Source organism: Cupressus sempervirens, chromosome 8 (genome assembly GCF_028749045.1).
Source record: "Cupressus sempervirens isolate cs-2001-9-10 chromosome 8, ASM2874904v1, whole genome shotgun sequence".
In the NCBI taxonomy this organism is placed as follows: Eukaryota; Viridiplantae; Streptophyta; class Pinopsida; order Cupressales; family Cupressaceae; genus Cupressus; species Cupressus sempervirens.
In genome coordinates this window covers 674,161,081-674,173,080 of record NC_143125.1, presented here as the reverse complement: position 1 = coordinate 674,173,080, position 12,000 = coordinate 674,161,081, and positions in this window count along the sequence as shown.

The window sequence follows — 12,000 nt, the reverse complement described above, 5'->3', positions numbered from 1 at the left end:
TAATTAAATAACTTCATTTAATTAATTAGGAATGGCTTCTCATTTAATTAAATAACTTTGTTTAATTAATTAGAAGTAAGTACTCCATTTAATAAAATAATTTTATTTAATTATTTCAAAATTCTTTTCCAAACTAGTCAACTCAAGTCAACCGTGGTTAAACCTGGTCAACTTTTGGTCAAACTTGATATTTGTGTATGTGAATATGACCAAATGTGAGTATGAATTTCAGCAACAATTCGATGCAAATTCTCATTCAACCTTTTAAAATGAAGAGATAAGGGTCTCTTAAATAGACTTTCTTGGAATTCATCAACGGTTGAGATCGATTTCAATCAACAGTCAGGATTAAAGGTGAAATTCAGTCATAAAGGGAGATTTCAAAATTAAAGGGAGTTAACAGATTTAATTTGAGTAAAATAAGGAGTTAACTGATTCAATTTGACTAGAAAAAAGAGTTAACTGATTTAACTCATTTTTGATCAATAGTGAACTGGAAATTTTCTTTTTTGAACTGAAGAGAAATTTTGTTGAGATATTTAACTTAATGAAATGAGATATACTCTGATAATTACTTTTTCTATTTAATTAAATAATCTTTAATTAATTAGAGGCACTTTTCATTTTTAATTAAATAACTTCATTTAATTAATTAGGAATGGCTTCTCATTTAATTAAATAAATTTTTTTAATTAATTAGAAGTAAGTACTCCATTTAATTAAATAATTTCGTTTAATTATTTTAAAATTCTTTTCGAAACAAGTCAACTCAACTCAACCGTGGTTAAATCTGGTCAACTTTTGGTCAAACTTGATATTTGCGTATGTGAATATGAGCAAATGTGAGTATGAATTCCAGCAACAATTTAATGCAAATTCTCATTCAACCTTTCAAAATGAAGAGATTAGGGTCTCTTAAATAGACTTTCTTGGAATTCATCAATGGTTGAGATCGATTTCAATCAACGGTTAGGATTAAATGAGAAGTTCAGTCATAAAGGGAGATATCCAAATTAAAGGGAGTTAACAGATTTAATTTGAGTAAAATAAGTAGTTAACTGATTCAATTTGAGTAGAAAAAGGAGTTAACTGATTTAACTCATTTTTTATCAATAGTGAACTAGAAATTTCCCTTTTTGAACTGAAGAGAGATTTTGTTGAGATATTTAATTTAATAAAATGAGATATACTCTCATAATTTCTTTTTCTATTTAATTAAATAATCTTTAATTAATTAGAGACACTTTTCTTATTTAATTAAATAATTTCATTTAATTAATTAGGAATGGCTTCTCATTTAATTAAATAACTTTGTTTAACTAATTAGAAGTAAGTACTCCATTTCAATAAATAATTTTGTTTAATTATTTCAAAAATCTTTTCGAATCTACTCAACTCAAGTCAACCGTGGTTAAATCTGGTCAACTTTTCATCAAATTTGATCTTTGCATCTGTGAATATGAGCAAATGTGAGTATGAATTCCAGCAATAATTTGATGCAAATTCTCATTCAACCATTTAAAATGAAGAGATGAAGGTGTCTTAAATAGACTTTCCAGGAATTCATCAATAGTTGAGATCGATTTCAATCAACGGTTAGGATTAAAGATGAAGTTCAGTCATAAAGGGAGATTTACAAATTAAAGGGAGTTAACAGATTTAATTTGAGTAAAATAAGGAGTTAACTAATTCAATTTTAGTAGAAAAAGGGCTTAACTATTTTAAATCATTTTTGATCAAAAGTGAATTGGAAATTTCCCTTTTCGAACTGAAGAGAGATTTTGTTGAGATATTTAATTTAATAAAATGAGATATTCTCTCATAATTACTTTTTCTATCTAATTAAATAATCTTTAATTTATCAGAGACACTTTTCTTATTTAATTAAATAACTTCATTTAATTAATTAAGAATGGCTTCTCATTTAATTAAATAACTTTGTTTAATTAATTAGAAGTAAGTACTCCATTTAATTAAATAATTTCATTTAATTATTTCAAATTTCTTTTCTAAACTAGTCAACTCAAGTCAACCGTGGTTAAATCTGATCAACTTTTGGTCAAACTTAATTTTTGCGTATGTGAATATGAGCAAATGAGAGTATGAATTTCAGCAACAATTCGATGCAAATTCTCATTCAAACTTTCAAAATGAAGAGATGAGGGTCTCTTAAATAGACTTTCCTGGAATTCATCAATGGTTGAGATCAATTTCAATCAACGGTCAGTATTATAGGTGAAGTTCAGTCATAAAAGAAGATTTCCAAATTAAAGGGAGTTAAAAGATTTAATTTGAGTAAAATAAGGAGCTAACTTATTCAATTTGAGTAGAAAAAGGAGTTAACTCATTTAACTCATTTTTTATCAATAGTGAACTGGAAATTGCCCTTTTTGAACTAAAGAGAGATTTTGTAGAGATATTTAATTTAATAAAATGAGATATGCTCTCATAATTACTTTTTCTATTTAATTAAGTAATCTTTAATTAATTAGAGACACTTTTCTTATTTAATTAAATAATTTCATTTAATTAATTAGGAATGGCTTCTCATTTAATTAAATAACTTTGTTTAATTAATTAGAAGTAAGTACTCCATTTAATTAAAAATTTCGTTTAATTATTTCAAAATTTATTTCAAAACTAGTCAACTCAAGTCAACTGTGGCTAAATATGGTCAACTTTTGGTCAAATTTGATCTTTGTGTATGTGAATATGAGAAAATGTGAGTATGAATTCCAACAACAATTCGATGCAAATTCTCATTCAACCTTTCAAAATGAAGAGATGAGAGTCTCTTAAATAGACTTTCTTTGAATTCATCAATAGTTGAGATCAATTTCAATCAATGGTCAGGATTAAAGGTGAAGTTCAGTCATAAAGGGAGATTTCCAAATTAAAGGGAGTTAACAGATTTAATTTGAGTAAAATAGGGTGTTAACTGATTCAATTTGAGTTGAACATGGAGTTACCTGATTTAACTCATTTTTGATCAATAGTGAACTGGAAATTTCCCTTTTTGAACTGAAGAGAGATTTTGTTGAGATATTTAATTTAATAAAATGAGATATGCTCTCATAATTACTTTTTTATTTAATTAAATAATCTTTAATTAATTAAAGACACTTTTCTTATTTAATTAAATAACTTCATTTAATTAATTAGGAATGGCTTCTCATTAAATTAAATAATTTTATTTAATTAATTAGAATTAAGTACTCCATTTAATTAAATAATTTTGTTTAACTATTTCAAAATTCTTTTCGAAACTAGTCAACTCAAGTCAACCGTGTTTAAATCGGGTCAACTTTTGGTCAAACTTGATCTTTGCGTATGTGAATATGAGCAAATGTAGGTATGAAATCTAGCAACAACTCGATGCAAATTCTCATTCATCCTTTCAAAATGAAGAGATGACGGTCTCTTAAATAGACTTTTCTATAACTCATTAATAGTTGAGATCAATTTCAATCAATAGTCAAGATTAAAGGTGAAGTTCAGTCATAAAGGGAGATTTTCAAATTAAAGGCAATTAACCGATTTAATTTGAGTAAAATAAGTAGTTAACTAATTCAATTTGAGTAGAAAAAGGAGTTAACTAATTTAACTCATTTTTTATCAATAGTGAACTGAAAATTTTTCTTTTTGAAATTAAGAGAGATTTTGTTGGGATATTTAATTTAATAAAATGAGATATGCTCTGATAATTACTTCTTCTATTTAATTAAATAATCTTTAATCAATTAGATACACTTTTGTTATTTAATTAAATAACTTCATATAATTAATTAGGAATGGCTTCTCATTTAATTAAATAACTTTGTTTATTTAATTAGAAGTAAGTACTCCATTTAATTAAATAATTTCATTTAATTATTTCAAAAATTTTTTCAAAATTAGTCAACTCAAGTCAACCGTGGTTAAATCTGGTCAACTTTTGGTCAAACTTGATCTTTGCGTATGTGAATATGAGCAAATGTGAGTATGAATTCCAGCAACAATTCGATGCAAATTGTCATTCAACCTTTCAAAATGAAGAGATGAGGGTCTCTTAAATAGACTTTCCTAGAATTCATCAATGGTTGAGATGGATTTCAATCAACGGTCAGGATTAAAGGTGAAGTTCAGTCATAAAGGGAGATTTTCAAATTAAAAGGAGTTAAAAGATTTAATTTGAGTAAAATAAGGAGTTAACTGATTCAATTTGAGTAGAAAAAGGAGTTAACTCATTTAACTCATTTTTTATCAATAGTGAACTCGAAATTTCCCTTTTTGAACTGAAGAGAGATTTTCTTGAGATATTTAATTTAATTGAATGAGATATGCTTTCATAATTACTTTTTCTATTCAATTAAATAATCTTTAATTAATTAGAGACACTTTTCTTATTTAATTAAATAACTTCATTTAATTAATTAGGAATGGCTTCTGTTTTAATTAAATAAATTTGTTTAATTAATTAGAAGTAAGTACTCCATTTAATTAAAAAAAATTCGTTTAATTATTTCAAAATTCTATTCGAAATTGGTCAACTCAAGTCAACCGTGGTTAAATTTGGTCAACTTTTGGTCAAACTTAATCTTTGCGTATGTGAATATGAGCAAATGTGAGTATGAATTCCAGCAACAATTCGATGCAAATTCTCATTCAACCTTTCAAAATGAAGAGATGAGGGTCTCTTAAATAGACTTTCTTGGAATTCATCAATAGTTGAGATCGATTTCAATCAACGGTCAGTATGAAAGGTGAAGTTCACTGATAAAGGGAGATTTCCAAATTAAAGGGTGTTAACAGATTTAATTTGAGTAAAATAGGGAGTTAACTGATTCAATTTGATTAGAAAAAGGACTTAACTGATTTAACTCATTTTTTATGAATAGTGAACTAAAAATTTTCCTTTTTGAACTGAAGAGAGATTTTGTTGAGATATTTAATTTAATAAAATTAGATATGCTCTCATAATTACGTTTTCTATTTAATTAAATAATCTTTAATTAATCAGAGACACTTTTCTTATTTAATTAAAAAATGTAGTGCCTGCCTCGAGATCACATTTTGGTATCATTTTCAAATTTTTTTAGGTTGGTTTTATGCTTTGATTAGTTTAGAGATATTGGATTTACAATATTATGATATTATTTCATGTTTTGGATTACACATATACTTGTTGATTTCATTTCACATGACGTTAATGATGTCTTAATGATTCCTAATTAGTAAATGTGGTTTCTTTTGTAACAATGTTAACATGATGTCTTTAGTGATGATTATGTTGTATTGATAGAGATGCATTATTATATGTACGCATTTGATGTTAGACTTGTGATTTTTATGATACTTACCCCATACTTACATGTATATGCTGCGTGTGTTCTTTTATCTTTCTGTCTGACATGTTTGATGTGGTTAAGGGAGGGAGTTGTAGTCACCTGCTCATCGGGATCTACATGATGAACCACTCCCCACCATTGTTTGTTTAGTTTAGATATATTATATACATGTACATGCTCATCTTTTATGCAGGATGTAGGTACCGAGCATCGACTTCCCTGAATTGCCAGAATGAGCGTGCCCTATTACAAATACTCAAATGGTGAGAATGGGAAGATAATGATTAGGTCCAATCCTAGCCATAAGCCTATAATACTTGTCCTGCAAGGAGGACTCGTAACAGACTGTCTACTTTTTTTAAACCCGTGAGTATTTTTGTGCGTATGTTGTTTTGTGAATCTTAGGTGAATTTTTTGTTAATTAAGTCTAATTTTCTGTTAATTTGGTGGATTCTCAAGTTGTTTAGACACACACTAAAAAGATAAGTTAAAGATTTGATCCACCCATGCTTTGAGTGCTTGTATAGACTAAGGATGGAATGGGATGAGTGCCTCGTCTTCTTGAGAGGGCTTTTTGGTTTTCATATGTGTGATGTTGAGGATCCGTGGTTCAGAGTGACCAGTCCAGGGTAACTCAATGCTTGAGGGTCCGAGGTCTTTTAAGAGATCAGTCCAGGGTAACTCAAGTAGCCATGTGATGACACTCCCTAGTATGTAGCCTGAGTCTCCTCTGTAGACTATGTGTACCTCTGGTGGTGTATTTATTGTCGGATGTGTTTATTATGGTTATTTACTTTCATTGATGAAGATTGGTGATTCATGGATGATGTACTTTTGACATGTGGCTTTTGACTTGAGGTGATTGTCTTTTGTTGACTTTATCTTGTGATTTTGGTATTTGGTTTGTACTTGGTTTGTGATTGATGTTTGATTATGAGGTGTCGGTATTGGATTGAGTGTTCTTTCTCTTTGGATTATTTTATCTTCTTCAGTAGCATGTGTTACCTTTGAGATAGTTTTGGCTATTAGGGGTACCTTGCCTAGGAATGTTTTATGTTTGATAGCCGTATGTGGATCGTTCATTACCTTCTCTGCACGGTGGGAGTGGAAGCCTAACTAGGTAACCACGCGATCGGGAGGTAGTGCCTTCTTACCATTTGGGTCCCCCTTCACATTGCCAGCTGTTGGATGTTCGTTGCAGAAGATGTACCTTTATCATTCTTATTTCTTATCTTAGAGACTTCTTTTCAGATGATGTATATATGTTATCATGTATTCTGATTTATTGTATCTATTTTCACATACTCTGTGAAATGTGCAGTGGATGTTATTTATTGGATGTACTTTCATTGTGTTAGATATACTAATGCTTCTGCTAATGCGATTATGTATCTGTTATTCCTTTATGATCTTGAGACATTGTACGTGGAACTTAAACTAATTAATTTAAAATCATTAAATGTGACTCAACGTAAAGGAACCTTTGAGGAATTGAAACTATATCTGTAATTGATTTGATGTGTATGTTCATATTGCTTCCGCATTAATGTTATCTGGATGTTGTTTAAACTTTTAAACTTCAAAAAAAAAAAAAAGTTCAGTAAACATTGTAACATGTTAGATTTAATTCTCTTGGGTTCCTGAGCAGGGCATTACATATGGTATCAGAGCCTGAGTTTCAACATTGAGAACTCTGGGCATTATGTGCGCCATCACTTGAGCAATTAGTAAACTTGCAACTTATTTAAACGAAAAACTTATATTGACATCAAACTTGAAACCAAACTGTTGAACAACAAACTTTGAAACAATACAAATTCTGAACATGGAACTAGAAAACTTATAAAACTTTTTGGATTATTGCTTTATGTCGGTAAGTTATGACCCTATGGTTATGATGGATTCTTAGATGTCGTTGTTGTGTTTGGGTGTTGTAGGAGAGATGACTTCTGGTTCTACATCCATTGCTAGGGGTCGTAGCTCAGGACATGGTAGGAGTCGTGGGAGAGTTAGTCCCCGTATTCCTTCCTTGGTCCATTCAGGGGACCCTATTCAGGAAGAGGCTAGAGAGGATGATAGTGTTAAGCAAGATGCTGAGACAGAAGGACCGATCACTAGGGACTTGGTCAAGGAGATCCTAACATGCCTACAATTGCAGGATAGAGCTCATAATTCAGAGCATGGAGATAGAGATAGGTCCATGAGTCCTAGAGGGAGGAACCTAGAGAGCATAAGGCAGTCTAGCCAATCCATCCAGATGAAGGACCTATTACGGGTCAAGATCAAACCTTTTAATGGAGAAGGTACTGGATATGATGCTGAGAATTGGTTGATTGCTCTAGATATATTTTTTTCCATGCAAGACTTTGACTCCAATGTCAAAGCAAGATATGCCATCACCCATTTAGAGCACTCTGTAGCGATTTGGTGGAATATGGAGGAGAAGAAACTTGGGATAAATATGCAGACCGTCACATGGGAGATGTTCCACGAACACTTCCATGAGCGATTTCTATCAGAGCAGTGGCAACTACAGAGGGCAGATGAGTTTCATGACTTGAGACAGGGTACCAAGACCGTGGTGGAGTATGAGCATAAGTTCTTCGAGCTTATGTCTTATGCAAGAGTTAGTGATAGTTCACCATTGATGGTCCAACATTTCATTAGAGGACTTAATGCTAACATCATTGTGGGTGTTAAGGTTTTCCAACCTAAAACCCTTAAGGATGTTGTATTGCGAGCTACTTTGGTTGAGATGAGTGTGACTTTGGGCCAAGGTGGCCTACCAGGTGTCCAGGCTAGAGGGGCACTTTATTTAGGAGCATTGAGGGATAACCAGTCTCAGGGGGCTAGAAGTTCTAGAAATTCTCCTAACTTCTCTAAAGGTAATCAGGAGAAGCCAGGAAGAAAGTTCTTTCATGGTAACAGTGGTGGTTCATAGTCAGGGAACCATTGTAACTGGAAGCGTAGTATGCGCAATAGGTTAGATCGAGTTCCTTGGGCTCTCAGCGAGGATGCTAGTGTTGGTAGTTTTGATCAGTCGCGTGCACCTAGAGCTTAGGGAGGCTTTAGTGGAGATTGCTACTTTTGTGGACAATATGGTCATAGAGCAACCAATTGCCCCGATCGTGGACCTTAGTTTTGTGTTGATTCATGTTTCTTTGTAATGGGCTTCTAGGAGTAAGCCTTATTCTAGGGGGGGTGGATGTAGTGCCTGCCCCTAGATCGCATTTCTGTATCATTGTCAAATTATTTTAGGTTGATTTTATGCTTTGATTAGTTTAGAGATATTGGATTTACAATATTATGATATTATTTCATGTTTTGGATTACATATATACTTGTTGATTTCATTTTACATGATGTTAATGATGTCTTAATGATTCCTAATTAGTAAATGTGGTTTCTTTTGTAACAATGTTAGCATGATGTCTTTAGTGATGATTATGTTGTATTGATAGAGATGCATTATTATATGCACGCATTTGATGTTAGAGTTGTGATTTTTACGATACTTACTCCATACTTGCATGTGTATGGTGCGTGTGTTGTTTTGTCCTTCTGTCTGACGTCTTTGATGTGGTAAAGGGAGGGAGTCGTAGTCACCTGCTTGTCGAGATCTACATGATGAACCACTCCCCACCATTGTCTGTTTAGTTTAGATATATTATATACATGTACATGCTCATCTTTTATGTAGGATGTAGGTATCGAGCATTGACTTCCCTGAATTGCCAAGATGAGCATGCCCTATTACAAATACTCAAATGGTGAGAATGGGAAGATAATGACCAGGTCCAATCCTAGCCATAAGCCTATAATACTTGTCCTGCAAGGAGGACTCGTAACAGACTATCTACTTTTTTTAAACCCGTGAGTATTTTTGTGCGTATGTTGTTTTGTGAGTCTTTGGTGAATTTTCTGTTAATTAAGTCTAATTAAAAGATTAAATTAATAACTTAATTTAATAGAAGATTATTATGACATTTTAATATTTAATTTTATTTAATTAATTGAGAAATTAATTAAATATAAAGAATTGAATTGGAAGATAAAAGCTATAAGATTAAATTTAGAACGTGATAATATTAATTTAATTTAATAATAATATATTTAGAGTTCATTTTTAAATAAAATGCTAAATATTATTGTTATTTAAGTTAATAAATATTTATCAAATTAAACTTTCAAAAATAAATTAAGAAGTGAAAAGATATTAAATTATGAAAAAGATTTAAGTTCGCATGAATGAGTTTAAAATATAAGAAATTAATTAAAAGATAAAATATGTGCACATGATTAAGATATTTTAATAAAGTGCGCATCAGATTAAAGTTATAAATTTATTAAAGTAAAGTCTAGTGGAAAGATTAAATAAAGTAATTTAATAATTCACTTAAAGTGCATGAAGGAATAATAAAATAATATTTTAATTAAATACGAATTAATTGTGCATGAAAGAATTAATTAAATAAAATAATTACAATTTTAGTGTTGTGGAGACAAAAACCCTAAAAGGTAATTAGACTCTATATTAGGGGTTTTCGGGTCATTATTGCACACACAGGTTTCAGGGCACACACAGGTTCATGGAGAGCAATTCGAAGGGTTCGGAAAGAAAATAATTTTACGTGGCTTGAAAGATTTTTGTTGCAGTAGGAATTTTGCATCTAGTTGTCAGAGTTTAGCATCAGTATGAGGTAGGGTTTGAAATTTCGTGAAAGCATTTCAATTGAAAAATATCTGTTTGCTTCGTGTTTGTTTGGGTGGTGAAATTCTATATGTCGTTTTGATTGTTTTTCCAGATGTGATTGATTGAAATTAGTCTCTCATTATTTATATTTACAGAAGAAAATCATACAATAATCATAATAGAATAAAGAAAAATTATTATTTTTATTTAAAATATTATTATTGATATTTAAATAAAAATAAAACATACATTAGAAAAATGTTTTAAAAGTTTTTGTAATAAATAAAATTTAAAATTACAAAACAACATATATCTTTAATTAAATAAATAAATAAAAGAATAAAATATATATATATATATATATATATCAAAACAAACCCCACTTACCTCTTTCTAAATCTTGGTGACTGTTCACGTGCGGCTTAATTAGTTCATGCAGTGATTTTCAAGGAAAAAAAACACTTGCATTTTGATTTATAAGTTTTAATATGATGAGGTTTAATTATAGTTTTCAATTAATAATATATGTATTAATTAATTAGTATTAATATATGAGATTTAATAAATATTAATATTACTTAATATATGTCAATTTTTAAATATAAAAATATTATATAAAAAAGTACCCACTTACCTTTATTATATCAGCGGCCTTTTTATAAAATGGTACATTTGTTTCTTTTATAAAGTTTGTTTTTCTTTAATTATTATTAAAGTTTATTAATATTTATTAATATTTAATAATAATTTTACATAAAATTAACTATTATTTATTAATGAATTTTAATTAATATTGAATAATATTTTATTAACAAGTTTTATTAGTATTTAGTAATTTGATTAATGAGTGTTATTATTTACATGAATTTATTAATATTTATTGTTTTAATAAATATTTAATAAAAGAGTAAGATTATTTTTATTTTATTAATTAGCTTAAATAAATGAAATTTACTTAAGTTATATATATATATATATATATATATATATATATATATTTGGAGTTTATTTTAAAATTATGATATTGGCTTAATAAAATTGGAATAATTTGGATTAATGATAACTATCGATTAAATAATGTTAATTATATTATGTAAAATTTGATTATTCATGGAATTGGGAGTATTCCCTTTTAATAATCAATTATTATTATTTTAATAAATGATTACCATTACTTTTAAGTCATGTTATTATTTTAATTATAAGAACGAGAATGAGTTTAATCGTAAGGGTAAAACTATAGTTCATATTTATTCAAAAAATTGTACTGTAACGAAATTGGAATCTTACTGCAAACTGGAACTTTTTATTAATTCAGAAATATATTGATGGAACTGTATTGTTTTGCTTGTATTGTCTATGCTTTGAATTTTGGTGTTGATTAGATGTCGACTAGTCTAGAGAGTACACCAGAGGTTTTTGTGAGATTTATTTTATACTATTTATATGGCTGGATGTCATGATGTGTTTTGTGATTCAAATTGATATTATATTTATGAGATTTACCTTGTGGAGCTTTTATGTGTACTCGAATGGGAGAACCATCTTATTTTCAGGTTGCCTGTTAAAGAACCGAGTTTGATCTTTATGGGTGTTGTGGTATTGGACACAACTATGTTTTTATGTGCTTAGGAGAGGTTGTCTAGGTATGTGACTTGGGAGTGGCTTGCATAGGGGTCTGGGACCCAAAGTGGTCAGTGCCAAGGTAACCTAATGCAAGTTATGTAATAAGTGAAAATCTAGTTATTAAAATTTATGGGGGGGAAACACACTAAAAAGATAAGTTAGAGATTTGATCCACCCATGCTTTGAGTGCTTGTATAGACTAAGGATGGAATGGGATGAGTTCCTCGTCTTCTTGAGAGGGCTTTCTGGTTTCCATATGTGTGATGTTAAGGGTTCGGGGTGCAGAGTAACCAGTCCAGGGTAACTCAATGCTTGAGGGTCCGGGGTCTTTTAAGAGATCAGTCCAGGGTAACT